Here is a 16,372-nt window from a genome sequence, read left to right as displayed (position 1 = left end):
TTAGTTATTTTGAACAAGGTTTACTAAGTGAATAAATTGCTCTCACTCTCTCAAAGTGTATAATTAAGCACTGAAAACCCCGGGACAAATATTTAAATTATTTACAAACAATTCTTGGAACTGTTTACAAATGCGTTACCTGTTCTATGATTCAGTTATGCAGTATCAAACTTATTAATGCTCCTATTAATACAACCTGCACCTGACACCAGGAAAGAAAATATCTTTGTGTTTTTTTTTTTTTGCAACACAGTGTCCTGCGTCAGTGCTGTTTGGCCAACACTCAAACGTAAGCTCATCATGTTGGATTCACGACCTAGCATCACACTCAAAGAAATCTCAGTTCATTTATGTGCGTTGGCAATAACCAGGATAAGGGAGGAGACTGTTGTAATTCCCAATTTGGTGTTGATAACATAATACAGCCAGTGTTCCAGCCCCTTTTATTACATATGTTCCGATTCTTGCCTACTTCCTAAAGAAGAATTGGCAACTCCCTCCTGAGTTACAAATGGAGACATATTAGACACATAGACACAATATATGCAATGGAAAATAGTATGTTCTTAATTATATAGGTTTCTATATAATTATCTAGAAATTATCATTTCTATCTGGGAAAGAAGAAATACATTAGATTATATGTAAAATATCTCATTGAGCGCAAGTGTTTAATATGTCATTTTAAAGTCAAGTTTACCACTTGGAATCCTGAGATGTGGAGAGCAGAGGCCTCCTGTGTCGAACTGGCTGGAGCCGAGGAAGTTGAAAGGGAAAGCTCACTTCTTTGGAGGCACCTGTCCAGAGCCTGGTCTAGGCAACTTCACCAAGCTTTGAACTTGCTCTTTGAGAGACAGGAAGTAATTTGTTTGTTTTGCTGCATATTGTCCCAGATTATTTTAAAGGGACGATAAGCAGACTGTGGTGGAAAGCATGTCAGATGTGGGCTTGGTTGCTCAAGTAGCGCATTCTCATGTGTTAAGATAATCACTCAGGGGCCGGCCCCGTGGCTTAGCAGTTAAGTGCGGGCGCTCCGCTACAGGGCCCGGGTTCGGATCCCAGGCGCACACCAACGCACCACTTGTCCGGCCACGCTGAGGTGGTGTCCCACATACAGCAACTAGAAGGATGTGCAACTATGACATACAACTATCTACTGGGGTTTTGGGGAGAAAAAGGGGAAAAAGTAAAAAGTGAGGAGGATTGGCAATAGATGTTAGCTCAGGGCTGACCTTCCTCACCAAAAAAAAAAAAAAAAAAGATACTCACCTCCAGGTGTGCCTTCCCACTTCTCTTTTCCTTTAAAAGTGCCAATAATACTCCAAACTTCCCGTCTCCTTTAGAGAGACATGAAACAGTCACAGGTGCTGGACAACAATACAAGGTTTATGTTCTTAAAATAATAATAATAAAGTTAGCATAGTATTTAGTATTTCATGCAAATAATCATATTTTGATTTAAAATGTGAATGCAATGCCAAACTTGAGTTCCCACTGCTCTTAAGTTGAAATAGCAAGTCTTTACCATGTCACACAGCCACTCATTCTTCTCTACGATGATCGTCATTCTAACATTTCATGCACCAGCATCATAATTTTTTATGCTCCAGCCCCACTGTTCCTCCTTTAGTTCCTTCAATGTGATAAGCCATCACTTCTCAGGACCTTCACATATGCTGTTAGCTCTGCATGGAAAATAATCCCCAAATACATCCCACTCTCATTTACACCTTTCCATCCTTCATGTCTCAAATCAAACCTCACTTTCTCAGGGAAGTCTTCTATATACTCCTGCACAGTCTGGAAAAGAAAGCAAGGTCCTCATCAGTGAAGCTCAGAAACTTAGATTTCACTCTTAGCCACTTGCATCCCTGGGAGAAAGTTCAATAGATGATCACTGAGGGACTCATGTAGCGGTCAACAGCCCGCAAGCTGAGGTGAGATAACTCGAGATCAAATCCAGGCTTTGCTAACTATTAGTAGTGTCCCATGGGAAATTCATGAAACCTCTCTTTAAAGCCTGATCAACATTTTTACTGAGTAAATTACTATTATTAATAATATTATTATTATATTTTAAGAATAATTAAGGTTTAGATGAGGAATATGGGTTAGGGGTAAGACTAGAGGAAGACAAACCAATTAAGATCTTTGTGACTTGCTGAGAGGAATTTGTGTATTCATTTTAGGTATATGAGCCTTCTGGGGTGTTTTGGTTGTTGTTGCTGGAGGAAGGGTCGTTCAAGTTGTTACTGCTCCTTTCTTTTCTTTGCCTACCTGTTTATCTGAGCTAGCGAAGTTGAAAGGGTAAGGGGCAGAATTTAGATTCCCTACTACCTGATTTGACAAAGCAGTGGTTGTAAAGCTCAGTGTGTATCAGAATCACCAGAGTTTCTGGTTCAGTAAATTTAGGGTTTCCAAGAATGCCCGTGCTACCAAGAACCTCAGATTTTACACAAACTGTGCTTCGAGAAACAGTCAGTCCTGTGCTGGAGGAAAACACGCTCATAAGCGAAGAATAACGTAGACTCATTCCTCCTTATGGAATGAAAGCAATAGATGGGTTGTCAGACACCGGGGGTCTACTTCACAGCTAAGAAAAATAAATCCAGAAACGGAACAGTTTAGGGATTCGTTTAAGATTACATGTCATGTTAGCATCAGAACCAGTCCTGGGACCCGCGGTTCCTGTCTTCTATCTGGTTCTCATTCTATTTTACCAGTTTTCTTAATTGTCTCTGAACTTCATTTGCTCATACAGCCAGTTACAACTCCCTAGCTTCCCAGAATGACATTCCTCTGGCATCATTGAGGACATAATTAGAAGAGCAGCTTAAAACCATCTAAAGTTAGAAATATAAATAGGAAAGAATCTGTAGGCTGTGGACAAAAAAAAAAAGAAAACATTAAAAATCAAGTACCCTGCCTTCCTGTCCCAGGTGGAGAAAAGACAATGTCCCAACAGTTGCTTTATTTTGCAGGGAAGGAAGAATACTTGGATGCTTTTCGTTTGTCTAAATTGTGGGGGTCGAAGCACTGAGAAATCTTGCAGACTCTTGCTTAAGTCACTTTCGGTGTCTTATGTAATCACCCTGGGGCATTTGACAGCCACATTTAGCCATGAAGGGATTGTTTAAAAAGAAATCCCTATGGTATTGTTGCAAGGCTTGTATTGCAGTATTTATGGTAGCGTTTGTATAAGCACCTGATTACATATTGCAAAAGCCACAGCATTTCCCTCTCTCTCTTATGTGTTTTCAAAGTATTTCTCCAGCCTCATATTACAAAACAGTTACCATCACTCACAACCAAATTGGTCATACATTTGACCGTCACTGTGTTCCAAGGCTGCCTCACCACCCTCAACATTCTCTTACACACACTAGATTATCATGAAATGCTGAGGCCAGTCTTTTCACCACAAAATCATGTAATTTAATACTTCCACTAAGAGAAGACATTGATTATCTGCTTACTATTCCCAAGGCTGTGGGCAACGTGTTTTATATTCATGTTTTTCATTTAATCCTCACAAAACCCTCTGACGTAGGTATTTCCCCCATTTTAAGAGAAAGTCACCAAGGCATAGAAAAAACTGAAAAGTTAATTAATTGTGTAAAGTCCACAGCCAGTAGCTGCAGTTAATATTATTTCCCTTCTTTGCCTATTATTAATATGAATGAAACCATTCAGGAGTGAGGTGTATCTTAGAGCTGACCCTTGCCAAAGTTGAAATGTAGGCAGGGAATTTGGTAGATTAAACCATTTAAGTACTAGAGTGCAATATTTATTCCTTAGAATTAATTATCTAGCCCTGACTCAATTTATTCAGTAAGGGTTGATCATTAAGTCTTGACTATCTACGGATCTAAAACAAGATCTTCTGCTCTGACTGAGATATCAACAAAAAAGAAAACAGAAAATATGATAGATATGAATTTTGAAAGAAAATATTGAAAGTCACTTCCCTTCAACTTTGTTGCTCTTGTATTGTGTTTTTATACCCAACTAATAAACAAAAATCCTATCTATGACTCTGTGAAGTTCAGTGCTAAGAACATTACATTTTTTTTTCTTTGCTTGGATTTTTTTCTTTCTGCATAATGGGACAGTTTTTTTTCTTTTCCCCTTATTCCTCCCCAAATTTTCATGATTATATTTTCCTTTAGAGACAATATTATTATTGCACAGCACTACATAGAAGATATTTATGGAAAATTATAATATCAGTAGACAGGAACCTTATTATTGAGATATTAACATTGATAACTATTCAATGCTTTGTTCAAGAACTGTGATAAAATAGACAATTATTTCACAAATGGTTATCTACTGTTGTTTGAGTTCTGTGCTAGCTATTGGGTTTATGCAAAGAAATTACATTCATGCTCTAGGATAATACTTTACCGGGTTATTTTGTAGTCATGTTGATTCAGCTGTTGCATCAACTTGTTTCAGTTTTAATATCAAAACTTAATTACACTTTCCAAAACCACTGACAATATAAAAGCTTTCTTGCTTGTTAAAGCACCAGATATGAGTATTTTAAAAGGTTTATTTCTATTATGTATATAATCCTGTTTATATTTTGAGGTTTCAAATTATAGGTGTAGGAGAGGCATTTTTAATACTTTGAGAATTCTGAATATTGTAATATACCCTATTAGAATCGATGTACTGTATCATTACATATTATAGATAAACTCGTATACCACTAATGTGCGAGGGGTTATAAAATTGAAATAGAATAACAATTTTTTTTCTGGTTTCTCTGGTGCTTTATGCACTTCATTTACTAAAAAACATAAAATGGTCAGTAAAATATTTACTAGGACTTTGAAAGTCTCTAAAGGCATAAATTGAATTGCGCAGTATCTCTAGTTTTCTATAAAGCACCTTGCTTCAGAATACAAAAGTCTGGAATTTTTTTTTTTTTTTTAATTTGAAGATATGTGTCTTTGGAGGCCAATCTACTTCAGTCCCGCAGTAGAGATCATTTCCATTTTTCATTGGAATTCTTATAATTTTCTGTATAGTGTACTGATAAAATACGTGGTAGCTTTGCGATTATTTTATATAAAAGTCTATAATACTTTTACATATTCGGCTAGAACAAAGCAGCTGAACCCACGTGTTTCTTAAAAAGCTAACCTTTATAAAATTGAGAAGTTTCCACAATTTTCCGTTTGTAACTTCTTGTTTATATCATTATTTTATCTTTGTTCTCCCCAGTTGCTATAGTCTGAATGTCTGTCCCCCCCCAAATTCATATGTTGAGTCCTAAGCCCCAAATAGCATGATATTAAGGCCTTTGGGATGTGATTAGGCCATGAAGGTGGATTCCTAATGAATGGGATTAGTGTTTTATAAAAGATGCTCCAGAAAGATTCTAGCCCCTTCCACCAAGTGAGGACACAGCAAGAAGGTACCAGCTATGAAGAAGGAAGAGGGCCCTCTTCCTTCCTCATGAATACATGACGTGCTGGTGACTTGATCTTGGACTTCCCAGCTTCTAGAACTGTGAACAATAAATTTCTGTTGTTTATAAGCTACCCAGTCTGCGGTAGGTTGTTATAGCAGTCCAAAAGTACTAAGACACCAGTCCTCTTCCTCTTGTGCTGCAGGATACATGACACATTATTTAACAGGGTGAGGATTTAAAGCTTAAAATATGTCATGGCTCCTCGAAAACATAATTTAAAGGAGGAAGTAGAAGAATAGCAGTATGTAATCCAATGGAAAATAATGCATTTTCAATCATTGGGTCATCTGGTACCATTTTGAAAATGACTGATCAGCACTTGGAAGTCTTTTCAATCATTTATGCTTGACCTGTGGGTCAAGGTTTGGTCATCTATCTCACTAAGGTGAAAAGCTCTTCCTGGCAGTGAGTGCTTTTGGCACAACAGTCCTCATTATATTTCTGATACATATTAGTTTAGTTTTATTTATTAAACAAAAGTGAGGCACACATTTAAAAATTGAAAAATATCTACATTTTCAGGATAATGTATTTCTTCTTTCTCCTTCTCGTGTCATACCCTAATGTAATCACTATAGCCATACACATGGGCACGTGAGAAGTTAAGTTATATTTCTTTTTTTAACAACTTTTTCAACATACTCTTCTTTAACTCAGTTCTTGAAAAAAAATCAATTAGTAATACTAAGTTATTAATATTTATACATTTGTTTGGTCTTTTTCCATTGCATTTGATTTTCTTGTTACGTGACCTGTGATTTCCAGAAACAATAACTTATTTTGATAAAGCTTTTTCCAAGAAATCTGATCATTTAGCCCCCAAAATGGATCAACTCCACCCATCATTTTCTTTAATCTCTTCCATGAATTCATGTGAAAGAGGTTCTAGTAACTTGCAGTTGCTAAGAGATGCACTGCTTAATGAGTTATGTAATCCATAACAATGAAATTTTTATTGACATCAGTGTTTAGTGGTATATTTTCACACTAAGAGATAAGAAGACAGAATTATCTCTTTAAATAATGATTATTTGGAACCATATTCTCCAGGAACAAGATTATTCCATAAAGATGGCCCATGTAATTAAAATATTTCCTAGAACTGGTCTAATTTCCTGAAAAAGCTCCAAAAACCAAAGAAAAGAGCTTGTGAGAAACTCTATATAAAAATACAAAAAACCACAGTATAAAAAGCCTTTTCATTCTTACTTCACTGATCTAATTCTCTTTATACTTCATGGACTAGTTGCAATTTCAGAATGTTCCATGTTTTCTCTAATCTGTGAAGCTTTGGTTATGTCGCTTTGCTTAGAATGCTCTTCTACATGGTTTATCCTCCAGTGCCTGTCCAAATCTTATTAATCCTTCAAAACTGAAAATAGGTTTTACATCATTTAGGAAGTTATCTTTAAACCCCATTTTCTGGCTTTCAATCAGAATAAGGTCCCTCTCTCCTTTATCTTAATGGTATCTTGTGATTACACTTACAGTAACATTTAAAATATTACAAATGTAACCTATTCGGCTGTTTATTTTTGTTTCCTCTGCTAGACTATATGCTCCTTGATGGCAATAAATCTATGTCATTCATATGTGTGTCTCCAATTTCTTGAGGATATTTGCTGAATCAAAATTATACAAGTGGATATATAAATTAATGCTAATTCATAAGTGATTTTTGTTGACTGATCCAACCTAAAATAACGCTTTTTAAAAATTGGAGTAGGACTTGAGTGAAAATGAGAGAAATTCTTCAGGATCTTGATAGACTTAAAATAGACAATATATACATCAAGATCATAAGTCATTATCTGATTTCTCATTCTCTGATACAGCTCTCTGTACTCACTGTGGGGCAAGATAGAAACTTTAGCAAGAAAAGATAGGATATATTTACAGGAAAATGTGGCAGCAATTGTTATGTTAAAATAGCTAATTACTTGAACAGATTTTCCTTTGGTACTTTTTAAAGCTAGGGTCTGTTGAAACACTAAGGATAAAATAATAAGAGAATGCTCTCCTTGCCTTCAAATTTTCTTGTGTATTATGAGAAAGAGATACAAATAACCAATTACACTGAAATATCTGTTTTAATAGTGATATATTAGTTTCCTGTGGTTGCTATAAAAAATTACCAGAAATTTAACAGTTTAGAGAAACAGAAATTTATTCTCTCACAATTCCGTAAGTCAGAAGTTCAAAATCAAGGTGTTGGCAAAGCAGCTGGACACAGAGTCTGGGGGGAAAATCCAAAATCTATTCCTTGCCTCTTCCAGCTTCTAGTAGCTGCTGTCATGCCTTAACATCCATTCCTTGGCTTGGGGCTGCATCACTCAAATCTCTGCCTCTGTCTTCACATTGTCTCCTCCTCTTCTGTCTGTAATCTCCCTCTGCTTCTCGTTTATAATGACATTTATCATGGCATTTAGGACCCACCCAGGTATTCCAAAATAGTCTCCTTATCTCAATATCCTTAATTATATCTGCAAAGATCCTTTTTCCAAATAAGATAACATTCACAGGTCCTGGGAATTTGATCTTGGATATATCTTTGGCATCTGTTATCAGCCTACCACAAGGACATGTACTAAGTGGAGGAAGAACATGGCACAAAGAGCACCATGTGCACTTGAAGAAATTAAGAAAGCTGTAACAGAATTCCTGAGGTTAAAAAAGCAAAACTAAATATAGATATATGTATATAAGAGGACATGGAAAAAGCATATTTGAGTCAGAGCCAGGAAAATTAGAGTAGTCAACATAGACTCAATTGGAGGCTATTTTAATGTGAAGATTATTTCCACACAAACCTTCACAGTATATACTTTCAATCTAATTCTTTTTTTTTTTCAATACCTTAGCTGTACATTGCCTCTAGGTTTTCATGTTTGTTTGTTTGTTTGTTTGTTTGAGGAAGATTGGCCCTGCCCTGAAGTCTGTTGCCAATCTTCCTCTTTTTCTTTTTTCTCCCCAAAACCCCAGTACATAGTTGTGTATCATAGTTGTAGAGCTGTAGCTCTTCTATGTGGGACACCGCCTTAGAATGGCTTGATAAGCAGTGAGTAGGTCCACACCCAAGATTTGAACTGGAGAACCCTGGGCTGCCAAAATGGAGCATGTGAACTTAACCCCTATGCCACTGGGCTGGCCCCTCAACCTAATTCTTAAGGTCTTTGTATCTGTTAACTATTACTACTATAATGCTGTGTAGCAAACCACCCCAGATCTTCCAGGCTTAAAAAAGTGCAAACATTTATTTTGTTCATGTGTGTGTTGGCTGGACTAAGCAGGTCTCCTTCATTTTTTCTGGAGTCAGCTGCAGGTGGTGAGACATCTATGAAAATTTTACCTGGGCTCTTTCTAATGTCTGGAGGTTAATTGGCTGTTAGGGTATTCTAGTTTGCCTGTGCTGGGAAAAGTCAGAACACTTGACTCTGCCCATGTGTCTGATCCTATAGCAGGCTAGCCCAGACATCTTCTCAAGGCAAAGGCAGAGAAACAAAAAAGAAGCAGAAATATTTCAATGCTTTTGCAATTCTGTCCTTAGTAACAACTGCTAAAATCTCATTGTCCAAGGCAAGGCACATAGGTAAACTCAGAAACAAGGGACAGAGGCATAGACTACTCCTTGAAGGGAAAAGTTACAAAGTCATACTGTAAACATATGGATATAGAGAAGGGTGAAGAATCAGAGCCTTTAGTGTAATTGATAATGCCATAGTCTGTCTTCCGATCATGATTATTCACATCTTTCTTATATGCTCACTCTTATCCCAGAACTCCAAAGTCTCATCTGGTCACATCACCAGGTTCTAAGTCCAGTATCTCCAGATCCACATAACGTCCAAATGGTGTTCCTCTTGATTGGGAGACCCATGAACAAAAAGACAAATTATCTGTACCCATGCCCCTTAACACACACACATACCTACTCAAATATGTTCTAAAATAATGGTCAAACAGAGATAGGATCAATGCAATAAACACCGCCTTTCCCAAAAGAGGAAGAAAGGGAGGCACAGGAAAGTTATTGGTCACAATTCTGAAATCCTGCTGAGCAAATATAGCCAAATCCTTCCATTCTGAGATATGCTCCTCTTGATCAGGCCCAGTTCTGTTCACTGTGAGTGGCTCACAGTTCATTGTTTGCCATGTCTATTGGCTCTACCAGAAGAACGTTTTTCTTTGTCCCTTGCGTTTTCTGACTACCTCTAAGGAGGAAATTGGAAAATATGTCCTTCAAACAGCATTCTCATCCCACTTCATTCCATTAGAATGTTGAAACTCCAGAGACTTTTTCCATTTTGAATGTTTCCTGTCTGGTGGCACTCTTACTGGTAAAAACCGTCTCAGAAACCTTATGTGTTTCTTATGAATCTTTATGTGTTTCTAATAGGTCAGAAAGCCACATTAATACTCCTTTTCTGTATAGGTCTTTCTCTCTTGGTTTATTCATTACTATTTTAGGCATGACAGCCTTCTGTAGGACAATGCCCTTAGATTCCTAGAAGCCCTTACCTCCAACTGAGAGAGCACTAGGCACCACCTTACTTCCATCAGAGATCTTAACAAGGGTCTAACAGTCACAACTTGAATTTGCCTGTGCTCCCTGGAGGCATCATACTTTGAGACTTTTTTCCCACCAGAGACACTGGAAACGAGGAAATTTTATTTTTCCCCTGTATATTTCATCTAATTCTGATTTGCAAAATGTTGGTGATTTTCTGATTTCATCTCATTCTTATAGTACCTTATCTCATGTGTAGCTAGTAAAATATAGATGCATTTCCAGCATACTGTTTGGGAATACCCTTGATCAAATCTAAAGGATCTATAGTTATTTTTTATCTTCTAAGGTGTTATCAGCAAAAGTGCTGCCATATGTTTCTCCACCGTGTAACATGGGTCACTATTTTTCCAGCCCCCTCTAGCAGGTTCCTCCCCAGTCTTCACCTACTATAAGAGTTTCCTCACCTCCTAGTCCCAAAACTAATGCCACTTATTTTAGGTTTCCATTACAGCAACATCTCATTTCTAGGATCAATCTATATATTATTTATCTATTGTTACGACATTCCTGCACATCAACTATCCCAAAACTCAGTGCACAAAACATAAGTAAATGTTTAGGTTATAAGACTGCAGTTTTCTTTTAGTTCATAAGTCAGGATGTTTGTTTGTATGTTTGATGGTCGTTTTTGGTCTTGGCTGGGCTCTCTTATGCATCTAAGTTCAGCTGAAGTTCATTTAGGCAGCTCTGCTGCTCTTCTCTGGACTTTCTCACACAATTGGAGGTCAGCTGACTGTTGGATGATTTAGGATGGCTTCTGTTAAGACAAATGAGATAACTTGGCACTGCTCCATATGTCTTGTCCCCCAGCAGGGTGGCCTAGATATGGTCTTATGGTGGACACAGAGGAACAAGAGTAGAACCTTGTATATTTTCAAGCCTCTATGGTGTCACAACTGTCATATCCCATTGGCTAAAGAAAGTTACAAAACTGAATTAAGAACCACACAGCAGATAAATAGATCCCACTTCTTGATAAGAGGAGCTTCAAAGTCACATTGCAGAGAGTGGATAAAAGGAAAGGTAAAAATTTGAGACATTAATGCATTCATATACCACAGCGTTCTCTCTCTCGGCTCCTAGAATTAACTAGTTAACCAGACTATTAAAGGAGGATTATCTATTTCTTAAAGTAAGCTCCTTTACCTCATCTGTTGGGAAAATCAAACTCAAAGTGGCTTGAACAGGACAAAAGTGGATGCATTATCTAGTATTGACGGAGAGTTCAAAGGTAAGATAAGCTTCAGAATTAACTTTGCTGGTTCATCAATGTCCTTAGGGTCTACTTTTGTTCATTTTTCTTCTGTATGCTTCTGCTCTGCTAGCTTCAGCCTAACACCAGCTGTCATGTTGGTCATGATATCAAACCCCTGACAATTGAAGTGACAGGTTTCCCCATTCATATCCAGTAGAAGAGTGGCTCTAAACACATTCAAAGCTCGAGAATTATGATTTACCTAGAGTGCTCTGGTTTCGGTCCCATGTCCACTCCTAAAAGTAGCAAAGAACAGTCCCAATTATGTCATTCTTTGGGATCTCAAAGTTGAATCAGACTTCCCCAAAGCACGTGGACTCTATGAAGAGAAGAGTGAAAAACCAAACAAATTCTGAATTGAACTAGGAGGAGAAAGAAAGGAATAAATGTAGTGTGGCCAACTAACACATGTCCACTACAGTTTATACAGCAGGGTATCAACAACTGAATTTCCTCACTCTTCATAGAAAGCAGTTCTCAGAATGAGTTTTCTATCATTATTTGGGTTTGATTATGTGTCAGTTTATTTCTCATAGGCTTGATAGTTTTTTAATTATCAAGCAAGATGCAAGTCTGGGAATATTCAGAATCTGTATTTGTATAAATACTTAAAAGTCTTAGCCAATCTTAGCCAGAATGAATTTGTTGATCTTTCTTTGCTTTCCTGCATATTCTGTTAATATGTGTGTGTGCGTATATTTTTATGACTGAATATCAGAATAGGAACCATGGGAATCTCCCAAAGAGACATTACTAAAATGCAGATTCCTTAGTCCAGTGAGTCCTACTCAGTTGGAAACTCAGAAGATAGGGGCCAAGGAATATTTTTAACAAGCAATCCAAGAGATACTTCTATACACCAAAGGTTTAGAATCCACTGATCTTGTGATTTAATGAGGAAGAAGCTGGACTCATTAGCTCAGAAAATTAAGGTATAGGTCTTAGCTGATTGGGAAGACCCCATTCTCTGCTTATATAGAAAATACATTTATTTTATCTCATTAAAAGTTTTTCCCTTCCAATCCTTTAAAAAACGTTGCTAAGAAAACATTTTTCTTTAACGTAGCCTTTTTTTTTTTTCTCCATAATGCATTTTACGGCCATGGAAAACAATTATAGTAAAATCCTCTTTCCATTGCAAATCATTTATGAAACCTGCTTAAGTACTGTCATGTGGATTTATGGATTGCTAAGTCATTCTGTGGTTTCTGTAAAACTCAGGATAGATTTGACCATATCCGATTGTTACAGTATTTCAAACAGCAAATTGCTTTATATATTTTGCAACAGGATATCTTCATGAGTTGTCAAAAAGCTTAAGGGTTTTGTTATTTTTGTATTATCTGCATTTAGTTATTATGTCACTCATTACTGTTCTGAATAAATCTGTCCATAATAAGACTGGAAGGTATTTTGTATTTACCATGTGTTTGGGGGCATACAAATTCTCCTCTGTAAATATGTCAGATACATGCAAACATGTGCACACTCAGGAATGTACAAGTACTACTTGGAATATTTTAATATGAACACATTTTGAGTAAACTATGTGTTAGTTAATAATGTCAAGGATCCTAGGGGGGCATGCTCTAGTCCCCCTTTTATTTAAGTACCAATAACACTCACCTTCACTGTATAATTTAAAGAGGATTTTCAAAAATATTTTCTACTTGTTCTTCATTGCAATCTCAAAAGTTTTATAAAATTAACTCCATTTTTCAGGTTAAAACTGAAGTACTGAGAAGATAAGCAACTGCCCTAGAAACACAAAGCCAATAATCGACAATTGCAATTTTTTTTTTTTTTTTTTGGTCAGCTAACATCCGTTGCCAATCTTCCTCTTTTTGCCAAGGAAGATTGGCCCTGAGCTAACATCTGTGCCCATTTTCCTCTATTTTGTATGCGAGACACCGCCACAGCATGGCTTGATGAGCAGTGAGTAGGTCTGCACTGGAATCTGAACCTGTGAACCCTGTGCCGCTGAAGCGGAACGTGCCATCTCAACCACTACACCACCGGGCCAGCCCCAACGGTTGCATTTTTAAAATAGTTGTTCTATTTTTGAAGAGTTTTAAGTTTGCAGGAAAATTGCAAGAATATTGCAGGGTATTCTCTGCAATATACCTCACACCCAGTTTCCCCTTTGTTAATATTACTTTAGTGCATTTGTTACAACAATGAATCCATAATGATATATTATTATTATCTAAAGCTCATACTTTTTTTGTACTTCCTTAATTTTTTACCTCATGTTCTTTTTCTGTTCCAGAATTCAGTTCATAAGCTCCTACAATTAGATTCCTTAAGTTCATCTAACTTGCATCATTTTCTCAGATTTTCCTTGTTTTTGATGATCTTTACAGGTTTGAGGAGTAATGATCAAGCATTACGTAGAATATCTTTTAATTGGGATTCCTTAAGTTTTTCTTATGATTACTGGGGTTATGGGTTATTGGAAGAAAGACCACAGAAGTGTCATTTTCATATCACATCACAGAACATACATACATATATTAAGTTAAACATGAGTTCCTACGGATGTCTCCAACTTTCATCTAGTATATATGGTTCATTCTAGCCTTCTCTGCTTGCCTATGACTAACCTTCCATTCCAACAGGGAGAAGCCTGGCTCCCACCATCTACCATCCATTTACTTACTTGTTCAGTCTCCACTTCTTTCCAAAGTCACTTAGATTAGCCCCTTTTCCCTCACCCTCTTTAGTAAAGTATGTCACCCATTTGTAATAGAGTTAGATTATTTTGTCACAGTCTTCTTTCAATTCAAGGATCCTCCAATCTTCTACTGAATTTTTTAAAAATTTTTATACATTATGGTCCATTCTTTTTCCTAGGAGGTTCTCTTTATTTTGAAGAATGCATAGTGTCATGTATCTACTACTATAGTATCAGAAATTCTGTCACAACCCTAAAAATTCCCCTATGTTTCATCTGTTTAACCATCCCCAAATCCCTGGCAACCACTGATCTGCTTTTCATCTCTTTAATTTTACCTTTTCCATTACATCTCATAATGGATTCGTACAGTATATAGCCTTTCTTTCTTGGCTTCTTTAATTTAGCAGTTTGCATTTATGATCCATCCATGTTTTTGCATGATTGACAGCTCACTGCTTTTTATCTATGAACAGTATTCAACTATGTGGAAGTATTCTGGTTTGTTTATCCATTCCCTTATCGAAGGACTTCTTGGTTGTCCTCAGTTTTTGGCAATTATGAATAAAGCTGCCATAAACATTCATGTATAGAGTTTTGTATGAACATTTTTTTTTTTTTTTTTTTTGTGAGGAGATCAGCCCTGTGCTAACATCTGCCAATCTTCCTCTTTTTTTTTTTTTTGCTGAGGAAGACGGCCCTGGGCTGACATCTGTGCCCATCTTCCTCCACTTTATATGGGACGCCGCCACAGCATGGCTTGCCAAGCAGTGTGTCAGTGCGCGCCCGGGATCCGAACCAACGAACCCCGGGCCGCCGCAGCGGAGCGCGCACACTTAACCGCTTGCGCCACTGGGCCGGCCCCTGTATGAACATGTTTTGAAGTCATTTGGATAATTATCTGCAAGTGTGGTTGCTGGATTGTTTGGTAAGATAATGTTTAGCTTTATAAAAACACTGCAAATGTATTTTCAAAAGTGGCTGTACTATTTTCCATTCACACCACTATAAATGAAAGTTATTGTTATTTTCCATTCCCACCACTATAAATGGAAGTTATTGTTTTTCCGCATTCTCACCAGTACTCTCAGCCTTGTTTTTATTTGTTTGGGTTTTTTTGTCACCCTTGTGGATGTGAAGTGGTATCTCATTGCCAATTTAATTTGAATTTCCCTAATGACAAATGATGTTGAGCATGTTTTCATATGCTTATTTGCCATCTGTATGTTTCTTAGGTGAGATGTCTCTTTAGATCTTTTGCTCATTTTTCAATTAGGTTGTTTTTTAATAGTTGAGTTTTAAGAGTTCTGTGTATATTCTAGATACAAGTCCTTTATCAGATATGCAATTTGCAAATATTTTCTCCCAGTGAATGAGTTGTCTTTTTCTTCTCTTAACAGTATCTTTTTTTTTGAACAAAAAATTTTCTTTCAATAGAGGCTAACATCAAATTTTTCTTTCACAGATTTGCTTTCAGTGTTGTAACTAAAAGTTTATGACCCAAAGTCATACAGATTGTCTTCTATGTTTTCCTACAGAATTTTTATGGATGTCCACTTGTTCTAGCCCCATTTTTAGAAAAGACTATTGTTCTTCCATTGAATTGCTTTTGTGCTTTTATCAAAAGTCAGTTGATTATATTTGTGTGAGTCTATTTCTGGGTCCTCTATTCTGTTCCATTCATTAATGTGTCTGTATTTGTGTCAATACTCATGTGGTCTGGATTATAGTGACTTTGTAATAAGTAGTAAAATCAGGTAATCTGAGTACCATAACTTTGACCTTCCATTTCAGAATTGTGTTGGCTATTCTATGTCCTGTGGATTTCCACCCATATAAATTTTAGAATCATTTTGTCAATATCTACAAATAAGCTTGTGATGTTTCTGATAAGGATTGTGTTGAATTTTTAATTAAAGTTAGGAAGAATTGGCATTTTAACAAAGTTGTCTGCCAGTCCATGCACGTGAAATATCTCTCCATTTATTTAGATCTTCTTTGACTTCTTTCATTGGTGTTTTATCTTTTTCTGCATATATATCCTGTACATATTTTGTTAGATTTATACCTAAGTCGTTATTTTTTATGATACTATTTTAACTGATTTTTCTTTTTTAATTTTTAAATTTCAATTGTTCATTGATAGTATTTAAGAATGTAATTGACTCTTGCATATTGATCTTGTGTCTTAAAACTTGGCTGCATTCATTTATTAGTTCTATGATCTGTTTTTTTTAAAAAAAATCGATGTTTCGGGATCTTACAGATATATATTTCATGTCATTTGCACATCAAGAGAGTCTTACGTCTTCCATTCCAATCTCTGTACCTTCAATTTGTTTATCTTTTCTTAGTGCACTAGCTAGGACTTCCAGCAAAATGTTCAATGTG

This window comes from Diceros bicornis, chromosome 10, assembly GCF_020826845.1.
Source record: "Diceros bicornis minor isolate mBicDic1 chromosome 10, mDicBic1.mat.cur, whole genome shotgun sequence".
In the NCBI taxonomy this organism is placed as follows: domain Eukaryota; kingdom Metazoa; phylum Chordata; class Mammalia; order Perissodactyla; family Rhinocerotidae; genus Diceros; species Diceros bicornis.
Note: the sequence above shows the minus strand (reverse complement) of the source record.